At 43.9% G+C, this 13,002-nt stretch overlaps 1 non-coding gene across 1 annotated transcript; it reads left to right on the top strand.

The window, feature by feature from the left end:
• Window positions 1-1,248: 1,248 nt before the first annotated feature.
• On the top strand, window positions 1,249-1,378 carry LOC115031648. The gene has a single exon (XR_003837317.1). It is a non-coding gene; the product is annotated as a small nucleolar RNA SNORA17 (small nucleolar RNA).
• Window positions 1,379-13,002: the final 11,624 nt, after the last annotated feature.

Below are 13,002 nucleotides of genomic sequence, written 5' to 3'. Positions count from 1 at the left end.
GCATAAGTTCCTCTAGGTCTGGAGTTAGGCAGTTATGAACCTCCACATGGATGCTGGGAATTGGACCCAGGTTCTCTACAAGAGTAGCCAATACATTTCACCATGGAGCCATCCCCCAGCCTTTAGAACTGCAGGACAAGGAGAATGAGAGAGGGAGCCCTTCACCACAGGCTGCAGTCAGTAGAAAGTAAACAGCATGGCACTGACCAGGGAGCGTCTCTTACAGCAGTAACCCCAGCGCACCGACATTCTATGCATCCTTGACTTCTTACAAGTCTGTTGGGGCTGGGAGAACGACCAAGATGAGCTTGAGTTTTTAGATATGTATTTTTATTATTTTAAGTGTGTGTGTCTGTGTGTGTGTTGGTAATGTGTCTATGCGTTGGTATGTGCACATAAGTGCAAGTGCCTGTAGCAGCCAGAGGCTTCAGAACCCTTGAATCTGGAGTTACCCAGTGTGGGTATAAGAACCAAAGGACAGCTGAGCCATCTTCCAGCCCATAAGACATTTTATATTGAAGGGCATTATCCTTCTGCTCTCAAATAAGTTGGAAACATTTTTCTTATTTTTCATTATCTTCTGTTATTTTGACAACTTGATAAATTAAATTTGACTTCAGCTATAATAGGTTTTTTTTTTTTTGCCTCAAGTATTTATTTATTCAGTTTCCCAGAAGTCAAACTTACCATATTTATTTGTGGGTTTTAGATCTTTTAAAATTAAAAGTCTTCTTCATTTTAAGGTCATAAAGAAATTTCTCTATGCTTTTCTCTGCTTCTTTTTTATTATTTTGTTCTATATTTCCAGATCCAGTCTTCTAGAATCCTTCCTGAGATACAATATGAGGTATGGTAACTCTAACTGTAACTTATCCTCATTAGTCACATATTCCATATTCATAAGTTTACATTTTTGCATGTGCCTTCCGTGTGGTGTGCGTGCATGCTTACATGTTTGCCTATGTGTGTATGCGAGTGTGAGTACACACACGCATATTTATCTGTGTCTGCTTAAGCCCAAGACTGATACTGAGAGTCTTCCTTGATCATTAGCAGAGTGGGGTGCTCACCTTTAATCCCAGCACCTGGGAGGCAGAGGCAATTGGATCTTTGTGAGTTCAAGGCCAGCCTGGTGTACAGCTGGAGTTCTAGGACAGCCAGGGCTACACAGAGAAATCATATCTTGAAGAACCAAAATAAATAAATAATAAATGCACAAGCAAACAAATAAGTAAATAAAATTTGTCACCTGCCCCTAGAGCCACTGCAGGTGTGGCTTCTTGTCATATGTGCATCAGTAGGTGGCAGAGAGAAGAGGTTATGTCTCTATGTCAGTGTTCTGACCTATGAACATCTGAATGATCAGTAGTCTAATAATATTCGCTGAAAAAAGCAAGCCTGAGATGACCACCAGTCCAGTAACAGGCAGGAACCTAACAGGTTCCCAGGATGGGGAACAAGCTGGAGATTGGAGAATTGAGGAACCCTGCCTGGGATTGTAGGCTTAGAGTTTTCAGGGTTTTTTGTTTGTTTGTTTTTGTTTTTGTTTTTCTAAATCTGGATGTCTTTTTGTCACTAAAGGCTCTGTCTTATTCTGTACCACACGTAAGTCAGGGAGTTTCTGCACCAAAATGACGATGCTTCACTCCTGAGGTTTTATCAGAAACTTCACTGCTAAACTGGACTGGCGTTGAAGCTCAATGGTTAGAGTGCTTACTTAGCATGTATGAAACCCTGGATTGATTTCTGGCACTGTGTGAACCAGCGTGAGGTTGTTCACCTGTAATCCCAACATTCGGGAGGTCAAAGCAGGAGGACCAGATGTTCAAGAGGATTCTTAGCTACGTAGCTAATTGAAGGCCTTTTACATTTTATTTATTTATTTATTTATTTATTTATGTATTTATTTATCGTTTTTCTTTTTTGAGGCAGTGTCTTTCTATATAGCCCTGGTTGTCCTGGAACTTACTCTGTAGGCCAGGCTGACTTTAAACTCACAGAGATCTACCTGCCTCTGCCTCCTGAGTGCTGAGATTCAAAGGCATGCCGCACTATGCTCAGAATGGCGTTAAAAAAGAATCTCTTAAGTTAGTTCCTTCTACATTTAAGTTTCTTTCAATATTTTTGTTTAGTCATCCATATGAACCTCAGAATCACATTGCCTAGCTCTGAAAAGCATACATGTGTATCTTTTAAAAATTTTTTTTTAATATTTTATTTGAAACAACACATAGGCAGTATACAACCCAAACTTCCTCCTTTAGCTGCCCCATACATGTGTATCTTATCTATACATTTATAATATNCATATATGGGTTTATTACATATTAATCCAAGGCAACATGCCTATTTGCTACTGACTCTTCTTGCCAGTGAATGTGGTCTGTCTTTCCTCTTAGGAGGACTTTCCATATTCCGCAGAAGGCAGAAGTTTTCTCTATGTATGCCTTGAAAATTCTTTTACATTTAGATTTTTTTTTTCGTTTTTTCGAGACAGGGTTTCTCTCTATAGCTCTGGCTGTCCTGGAACTCACTTTGTAGACAGGCTGGCCTCGAACTCAGAAATCCACCTGCCTCTGCCTCCCAAGTGCTGGGATTAAAGGCATGCGCCACCACCGCCTGGCTTTAGATTTATTTTTAAAAATTATTTTAAAATAATTTGTGCATGGGTGTGCCTGTGCTGCCCATGAGTGCAGGTACCCACAGAGTTCAGAGGAAGGCAGATCCCTTGGGGCTGGAGTCCCAGGCAGTTTCCATGTGCCTGACATGGGTGCTGGGAACTGCGGTTTTGGGTCGTCTCTAACAGCGGCAAGTTCTCCTGACAATGGAGCTGTCTCTCCAGCCTGGAAATCCCTTTATTGATACAGCAATTCCTTCAGTGAGCATTATTTCTGGAGATAATCAGCTCGTGGGAGTCTGCAGCGCTGTGTGGAGAATGAATGGGTGGGGGAGGGAAGGGGAGCGGCATGTTCTGAGCCTGGTTTAGGTCAAGAGTGTTTTCACGGGAGCAAGCCAGTTTTTACATGGAGTAGAGAAAACCGCGTGAGGAGATTAATGAGAATGCAGGAAAGGCTAAAGACTCAGTTGTTTCATTTCTTCCAGCAATCCCTTCCAATGGTTCCTTTTCAGAAAGTGTGAAGTAATTCTGCAACCATTAATTCCGCTCACCCCTTGACATCCTTGTAAGGTGATGGATCATCATCATCCCCATGTTACAAATGAGGAAACTGAGGCAGACAGGGGCTTGGGGTTGTACAACTGGTTTGTTGTGGGGCTGGTGGAGGGCACTGTGTACACACACTCCCCATATAGACACAGATGCTACATAGAAATAAAAAATAAAATGAATCTCAAATAGAAACCAGTCACAATGGTTAATGAAAACAAGATTAAAAAAACAAAACAAATGCGGGGCAGTGGTGGCGCACGCCTTTAATCCCAGCACTTGGGAGGCAGAGGCAGGTGGATTTCTGAGTTTGAGGTCGGCCTGGTCTACAAAATGAGTTCCAGGACAGCCAGGGCTACACAGAGAAACTCTGTCTTGAAAAACAAAACAAAAACAAAACCCCCAAACAACAACAAAAAAGACACCCCCCAAAACAAAAAACAAACAAGCAAACAAAAAAACCCCACAAAACAAAACAAAACAAAAAAACCCCAAAACTCCTGACAGTGTGGTTCTTCCCTTTGGAGAACTAAGGAGAGAGGTCACTGTCCAGCCCAGCCTTCTTTTATTGAGTTTCTATTACATTCTCATCTGGAAGAACACAGGGACATTGTAAGCTCCTACTCAGGCCTTGATTTAAGCAAGGACAGAGACGGGGCTGGTGCTCTGGGTCAAAGACACTCCACACATTTTTCCAGGGCCTTGGGTCATTTGCAGTGAGCCCCATAACTCCCACACATTTGCTTCTTAATGTCCCAAGGCTCTCCCTGCTGCAAGGTTCCCATAGGAATGTGGCCGCCTGCCAGGCGACCTCATGTGCATACCATTCTTCTGGGAGTCAGGGGAGGCCACAAGGAGGCCAAGAGGAGGCCAAGTTGGCTGGCTGCTTAACTGTTTGGGCCCTAGCTCTGTGTAGTACTTTCCTGACAACTGAAGGTAAAACACAGGAGAGATATTTATGCATTCATAGAACCATCTGGAAAACAACTGTTTTTAAGGGTGGCCCAATGGAAACCACATTCCCTGGTTTGTTATGAAACTGTCCTCCACCCGAAAGGCATTTTTAAGTCATGAGGCTTTGAGAGGTGTGACTAAAGCAGTGTGACTTTTTTTTTAAGTGAACACACCAGAATATAGCCATCTAAATGACAACTGCTCCCATCCAACAATCGAATCAACCACTGGGTTGTTGGCTCACTCCAAAACACTGGAGCGCCCATCCCATCCCTGAGGAAATTTGCTTTGCATTCATTGGATCATTTTCTGTTTATCATTTGTGCAACATGTATGAGGTACTTCCTGTGTACTGAGCACTCTGCTGAACTCTGCAGACAGAAGACTGAGGAGTGGGAAATCCCATGAGGGTTTGTATCCTTCATCCAGCATCTATTAGACACCTCCTGTGAGCCAAGCACTCTGATAGAACCTGGGAACAGAACAGTTATCACTGTGGATCTGGGAGGTACCTATTGGAGAGCCCACGTTCTTGTGTCCCACAGTACTCTAGTTTTCTGTCTGGTCTGTGATAGAACACTCTAACCAAAACAAATTTAGAAAAGAAAAGGGTTACAATTTGGCCTACACTTCCAGGTGCATCATTGAGGGATGTCAGGGCAGAAGCTCAGGGCAGGAACCATGGGGCATGCTGCTTGTTAGCTGGCTCACAGATAGGCCTATACTTCAGCTAGCGTTCTTATACAGTCCAGCCCAACGAATGGTGCTGCCCATAGTGGGCTGGGCTGGTCCACATCAATTAACAATGAAGTTAATTTCCACAGGCCAATCTGATCAATGCAATTCCTCAGTTGAGACTTCCTTCTCAGGTGACTCTAGGCTGTGTCAAACTGGTAGTCAAAGTTAACTAGGAGACATGGCAATCTGTGTAACTATGAAAACATCATTAGAAATAGAAACAGGGCGGTTTATCATGAAAAGGGAAAGACTCTCAAGGATGGTTGTGGTCTAGTGAGCTGCCGGAAAAGCTCCCAATGTACATTGACCTAGTGCCTCCTTTCTCACACTTGTATAGCATGCTCCATTGCCCAGGTGGGAAAGGGTTACATTCTTTCTCTGCCACCAGCTTCTTTCACAGTCTCAAGACTGCTCTCCAGTCCCTACCCTCTTGCCACACACGGAAGAACAAGTTTTACTGAGGATCCTGGATAACTAACCTGGCCTGGGTGTGATCCAGTGTTGTGGGGGCTGGGTTGTATCAGGCAACTTTCCTAGACACTTCTGAGTCGCAGGGTTGCTTTGAAGGAAATAAAATCAGACAATACATATATGAGTAGCCTTAACCCAGAGGTCAGCAAAGGGGGCTGCTCCAGGAGAACGCTTGTGATGGTTTCAGCTGTGCAGCCAGTGCCACCATCTGTCTTTGCTGGACCAAATTCTGAATGTACTTGCTGAAAAAAACCTATGATTTTAGAGTGCATATAAATGATGTCCAGTACTGGATTGAAAGTACTAAAAATCATATGATGAAAATAAACTCTTTCCTTTTTTTTCTTCTGCTGCTAGTCCCCTCCTCCAGAGACAAGCAATGAAGCCAGGATCTAGATTTCTTCAAGATTGGTCTGTGCCAACATTGGCTGGGTATTGTTTTTCTTTTCTGTGATTTGTTGGTGGGTATAACTGATAGCATTGTGTATAATTTAGGTATACAATGTAGTGATTTGATACAAGTGTAAACTGTAAAGTAGTTACAACAATGAAGTAAATTACTATGTTATCATTTCATAGCATTACTATTATTTGGGTGTTGTATGTTGAAAATACATGTATATTTTTTAAAAAGATTTATTACTTTATTATTTGTTTATTTATTTATTTATTGGTTTTTTTGTTGTTGTTGTTTTGTTTTGAAACAAGGTTTCTCTGCATAGCCCTGATTGTCCTGGAACTCTTTGCTTTGTAGATCAAGTTGACCTTGAACTCAGAGATCTGCCTTGCCTCTGCCTGCTTTTTCAGTGCTGGAATTTAAAGGTGTGTGACACCAGGCCTGATTATTATTTTATTTTTTTGATCGTGTTGTCTGTGTGTGCATGTTAATGTATGTGCTCTCAGAGGCCAGAAAAGGGCATCAGATTCCTTAGAGCTAGTTGTGAGCTCCTTGATGTGGGTGCTGGGAACAGAACTTGGGTCTTCTGTAGGTGCAGTAAGTGCTCTAAGCTGTGGAGCCATCTCTCTGGCCCCCACTTACGATTTCTTTCTAGGCCTTTTAAATATGCAGTACAGTATTACTCACTATAGGTATCAAGCTGAGCACCAGACACCTAGAACATACTTCTTTATAAGTGAAAAGATATTGGCCTTTGACCAACACCTTCATTTCTGTGAGTGCCTGGCAACCGGGTAACTGCCATTCCGCTCTCTGTTTCTATGAACTTGACCTTTGTGCATATGTGAACTCATATTGATTTTTCTCTCTGTGTCTGGCTTATTTCATTTAGCATATTGTCCCCCAGTGTCTCCTACATTGTCACAAATGGTGGGATTTCTTTTTTTTTTTTTAAGATTTTTTTTTTTATTATATGTAAGTACACTGTAGCTGTCTTCAGACACTCCAGAAGAGGGAGTCAGATCTCATTACAGATGGTTGTGAGCCACCATGTGGTTGCTGGGATTTGAACTTCGGACCTTCGGAAGAGCAGTCGGGTGCTCTTACCCACTGAGCCTCTCACCAGCCCCGTCTTTTTTTTTATGACTAACATTATTCTACTTTTCTCTATGGTGTCTAGTACTACAATGGACACGCCTCTTGTTACATATATGTCCAGAAGTGGGGTTGTTGGATCATATGTAGTTCCAATTTTAATTTTAAAAATTAATTATGTGTCTGGGTGCCTATTTATCTGTATGTGAATCATGGGCATGCAATGTCTGCAGAAGCCAGAAGAGGAAATTACAGACAGTTGTGAACTGTTTGGTACATGGTGGGAACCAAACCCAGGTCCTCTGCAATGGCATTATGCACTCTTAGCTACTGAATCCTCTTTTCAGCGCCAACTTTTAATTTTTAAGGGACCTTTCATAGTGTTTTTACCTCAACACTCTCTATCTCATAGTTCCTCGCTCCTACCCTAACAAGTGTGAGGTCACAGCGGATCTCAGTGCTGATTAGCATTTCTCTGATTGACTGGATCCTTTCATGCACTACTTTCTTTTTTTTTTTTTTCTTTTTTTTTTAATTAGGTAATTTCCTCAATTACATTTCCAATGCTATCCAAAAAGTCCCCAATACACTCCCCCCCCCAGTCCCCTACCCACCCACCCCCACCCCTTGGCCCTGGCATTCCCCTGTACTGGGGCATATAAAGTTGGCAAGTCCACTGGGCCTCTCTTTCCAGTGATGGCCTACTAGGCCATCTTTTGATACAAATGCAGCTAGAGACAAGAGCTCTGGGGTACTGGTTAGTTCATAATAATGATCCACCTATGGGGTTGCAGTTCCCTTTAGCTCCTTGGGTACTTTCTCTAGCTCCTCCATTGGGGTCCCTGTGATCCATCCAATAGCTGACTGTGAGCATCCACTTCTGTGTTTGCTAGGCCCCGGCATTGTCTCACAAGAGACAGCTATATCTGGGTCCTTTCAGCAGAATCTTGCTAGTGTATGCAATGGTGTCCGAGTATTCTATCTTTATTTAGTGCATTTGTTGTTCTGATTATTATGTGTCGGAAGGAATTTCTTTTCTGGTCCAGTCTATTTGGAGTTCTGTAAGCTTCTTGTATGTTCATGGGCATCTCTTTCTTTAGGTTTGGGAAGTTTTCTTCTATAATTTTGTTGAAGACTGCTTGTGGACGTTGTACATCGTGGTGCGCACTAGGCTCCGCACCACGATGTACAACGTCCACAAGCAGGTCTTCTACCTGTTTACCAGTGTTCTTTTGTATTTCTTTAAGTGTGTTATTAAAGTCCTTCTTGATATCCTCTACCATCATCGTGAGATATGCTTTTAGAACCGGGTCTAGCTTTTCCGGTGTGTTGGGGTGCCCTGGACTGGGCGAAGTTGGAGTGCTGGGTTCTGATGATGGTGAGTGGTCTTGGTTTCTGTTAGTAAGATTCTTACGTTTACCTTTCGCCATCTGGTAATCTCTGGGATTAGTTGTTATTGTTGTCACTGTTTAAAGATTGGAGCAGACTCTGTGTTCCACTCACCAGAAGTCTTAAGATCCTGTGGCGGGTGTTGTGGGTAGCTGGCGAGTGTCAACAGACCCTACGCCCTAGCTACCCCGGTGCTGGTCTGACCGGAAGAGGCTTGTGGCCCTACTCAGGCCGGTTTTCTGCTTCCCTAACTAATGCAGTCTCAGGTCCCGCGAGCAATTGGATTGGAGCAGAAGCTGTGTTCCACTCACCAGAAGTCTTAAGATCCTGTGGCGGGTGTTGTGGGTAGCTGGCGAGTGTCAACAGACCCTGTGCCCTAGCTACCCCGGTGCTGGTCTGACCGGAAGAGGCTTGTCCATGCACTACTTTCAAATGCTACTCACAACTCTTCTTGGGGAAATATTGATTTTGACCTTTCAGTACTTTAGATTAGATTAGCTTGGTGTGATGCACATGCCTTTAATTTCAGCACTTGGAAGGCTGAGGCAAGTAGATCTTCACGAGTTTCAAGCCCCCCCCCCAATTTTGAGGCCAGCCAGAGCTACAGAGTAAGACCCTGTTTCAAAAACAAACACACCAAAACCAAACCAAACAAACCAAAATGAACCAAACCAGCAACAACATCAAAACCAAAAAACAAACGAAGTTCTGTTCATGATTTAGGAGCCTGAAAAATAGCCATTTTTGTGACTATCTTGGACTATTCCAATTTCCAGAAGGATGGCAAACCAAGGAAATGCAATGGGCTCTTTAAACCAGCACTGGTCACAACTCTGGAATGATAACTGCTTGGACGCAGGAGATGTGAATCTGATTGGGGGATGCTGGGTGTTTTCTCCAAATGCTCTACTACTCCATTGCAGGACTGCTCAGTCACCTCTGAATACTACTTGCTTCAAAGCTTATCATATAATAATATAAAAATGAGAACATTTGAGGGTTGTGAGATGGCTTGGTCAGGAACCAGAGTCCAACCCACAGAACCCATGTTTAAAGAAGAAAGGAAAGCCAGCTGTAGAGACTGGCTTGGTAGGGAAAGGTCCTTGCTGCCATGCCTGACACCCTGGGTTCTATCCATGGGAGAAAGAGAGAACAGACTCCTGCAAGTTGTCCTCTGACCTCCATTGCAGCTCAGGGGCATTCATGTGCCTCTCTCAACCCTACACACACACACACACACACACTCACACACACACATACACACACACATACACACACACACAGAGAGAGAGAGAGAGAGAGAGAGAGAGAGAGAGAGAGAGAGAGAGAGACACGTAAATGTATCAATAGATGGGTAAATAAACAAATGAAATGTTTATAAAGTCAGGCTCCATAGCATGCATCTGCAACAGTCTGGGGAGGTAGAGAGGGGCAGATCCTTGGGGCTCCCTGTCCATCTACTTTAGTCCAATTGTTGAGTTTCAGGCAAGGTGGGAAATCCTGTGTCAAGGAAAAGGTAGACAGCATTTGAGGACTAACATCTGAGCTTGTTCTCAAGTGTGTATACAGGTACAGACATACCCGCACACATGTGTGCTCACTTATTCGAGAGTGTGAGCATACACGAAGGCACAAAAGGCAACATTTTCAGCCAGGCATGGCTGTCTTGAAACCTCTCCAGGACATATAATTAATAGGCACATTTTTCTGCGGCTGGCATGAGGCATCAGGGCTGCAGAGAAGAATCCAGACAGCCGCTCTAGAAGCAGCTGCTAAGATCTGCACTCTAATTTGCTGCCACAGCTTGACACAGTGAGATGCATTAAAATGTGCCACATTGGTTAACATGGGTTCAAGTAGACAAAGACTGCCAATTTGGAAGGAGGGTAAGTGGCCTTTGGTGGCTCTCTTCGTGATGCCCAGACGGCATGCGGTGGAAAATTACAGTGTGCTTATATGGGCAGTTCTGGCACAATCCAAGCACAAATGAGACCCGAGGATTAGCTTTCCTGGATGAATAATTATTCCTGAATCATGAGACAGGCACCCGTGGAAAGAAAAGTGCTTGTCTTTCTAAGAAGTCTCCAAACACTGTCAAAGATTCATATCCTCACATGAGTTCCATGCAAATGAGAACCGGCCCTTAACATTGTTCTGAGCCAAAGAAAATTCTTGGTTGGGACTGAAAAAAAAAGTTAGATAAATAATTTCTTCTTGCCTCTCAGAAGGCCACAGCTATCGCTGCAATCCAGAGCTGGCCTCTAAGCAAGTCTGGCGGGTTTTGCTTGGACCAGCTGCTATGATGAACTTACAGTAATTCCAGGTTTTCCTCTACTCCAGACAGCCAAGAGCTATGAAGTAAGCTGGATGCATCCGGCTTACTTCATAGCTCTCTTCAGTACCTGCTGACTACTGACCATTCAGTTTTCTGACTTCTTTCTTTACTAAAACAGGACCATAGGGGAAATTCCTTCCAGGCAGCTGAGGAAGCTGGCAAAGGTTTATTTCAAGTTAATTAAGAAAGCTGTGCTAAGCACCAAGGGAGTCTGTTTAGTTGGGCTGTGTGACGTGACCACCACATCAAGGCTGAGCTGGACCTTTTCACTCCCTTTACCACAGACCTTCTGTATTTTACCATTATCACTAAGAGGTGGGGAAGATGAGGGAAACTGAGCCCAGAAAGACTGACTCCTTAGGATGAGCCCCTGGTAAACCAAAGTCTCAGAATTTGAACTTGGCTTTAGTCTGAAGAATGGGTCCTCTGCTTGTCTGCCCTATGCTATAAGATGGCCATAAGCAATGAAAGCCTCAAGTTAGAGCCCAAGGAGAGAGCTTGGGGTGAGAACTCCAAGCTGAGTGAAGGTGAGGAAACAGGCTAGCTGCTGGTAGAATGCTTGCCCAGCCTGCGTGAGGCTATATAAACTGTGTATGTCTGTGATCCTCCTACAAGGGGGCAAGGGCACCAGAAGTTTAAGAGGGCCCTTGGCTACACAGTGAGTAAGTCCCAGGTAGCCTGGACTACATGAGACTGTCTCTGAAAAGACAAGTGGGAGAACAGGGAGCTAGGCAGACAGGATATGTGGAAATGTGTGGAAACGCAGCAGAAGCTGGGTTTGTGTTGATCCTGGGCCCAACTTCTGAAGATCTTAGGAATCCCGGAGCCCAGTGGGAGATAGTTGGACAGATTTTCTGGAACTTTGAGCAATTTTTTTTCCTAAGGCAAACATTCAATATGAATAAACTCAAGTGCTTTTCCCCTAAGGCACACATTCAATATGAATAGACTCATGTGCTCCAGGGGTCTCAGGATCCTAGATATACCCCAGGACACTGAGATCTGAGGCGTAAAGACTTTAAAATGGGTTTGCTGTGAAGTATGGGGGACTCATTGTCCCCACCTCTTGATGGGCCGACAAGAAGGTACAGAAGGTATGCTCTCAGGGTAGAAAGGATTTTAAACCCAGAGTGGTAAATGGCTTCTGACTAGAATTACCCCCCAGGAACCCGACAGGCCTGGAAGGTCAAGGACAACCTGACTGACAATGTCTCCCATTTTTGCCTGAGGTGTTTTAGACTCTTCTGCTGATCCTGAAGCAGCTCCACAGGCCTGGATGTTCCTGAAGTCACTTCCTGAGGCACCGAGGCGATGCTTGTGGCAAAGGTGTGATTCCTGATGCTCAAAGTAGTCATATGGTAGGATCCGGGAAATGACTCATCAGAGATCCCAACATGAGGAAAATTCATTCCCAAAACCACCAAGGGAGAACTAGGGGGATGGCTCACTTGGTTAAAGTGCTTGTCAGACAGGTATGGGACCTGGATACCCCAGGACCATGTGGAAACAAAATCAGGTATGGTGGCACACGCCCATAATCTCAGGGCTAATGTGACACAGATGGGAGCTGGCCAGCCAACTTAGCCTAATGGGTGAGCTTCAGGACAGCAAGGACCTCTGTCTCAAAAATCAAGTAGACCACACCTAAAGAATGGCATAGAGGGCTGATTTCTGGACTCCACGGGCACATGCATGTGCATGTACACATGTGCACATATATGAAGTCAAGAGAGAGGAATGGTCCCACCCCTTTTCTTGATTGGGAATAAGGTCTAAGAAAGAGACCAGAGACATATTTATATTCGAATTATTTGTAGGGAATTTACCATGAAGCCAAGGGCCCGTAGAAGATGAGCCATTCACCAGCTCTGTGTCTCTTGGTAGGGGAAGGGCAGTCTCCACTGGATGAAATGAAACAGATAAAGAAATGGGTAAAAACTATTTATGGATAATAACTTCTGAGACCTATATATCCATGTACTGGCTTCACAATGAGTCTTTTATTGTAATGTGGAACATTTGGTGACTCAAGAGACACAGAGCACGTGACTCACAAAGAAGGTGGTGGGCTCCAAATAGAGAGACCTAATAGTTTGTTCTTGGCTGGACCCTAAGAAGTTGTGGGCAAATTACCCCTCCCTGAGACTCCCTTTTCTGTCTGCTAAGCAGAAAAATGCTCCTGAATCTTGACAGAGCTGCATACATTTTGAAAGTGCAAAATACATTATGTGTGCTGAGTAAATGAGAGAGTAAGACGAGAAATATAGAATTAAATAGATAATACAAAATAGTAATACCCAGGGTTGGCAAGATAGCTCAGCAATAAGGCTGACACCTGCTGCAGGTAGGCAGCTTGCCACCAAGGCTGACAACTTGAGTTCAGTTCCCAGAACCCATAAGGCGAAAGGAAAGAACTCATTTCAAGAAGTCCTCTGACTATCTCATAAGCACCATGGT

The sequence above is a fragment of the Mus caroli genome, chromosome 7 (assembly GCF_900094665.2).
Source record: "Mus caroli chromosome 7, CAROLI_EIJ_v1.1, whole genome shotgun sequence".
In the NCBI taxonomy this organism is placed as follows: domain Eukaryota; kingdom Metazoa; phylum Chordata; class Mammalia; order Rodentia; family Muridae; genus Mus; species Mus caroli.
Note: the sequence above shows the minus strand (reverse complement) of the source record. Positions and strands in the feature narration are given on the sequence as shown.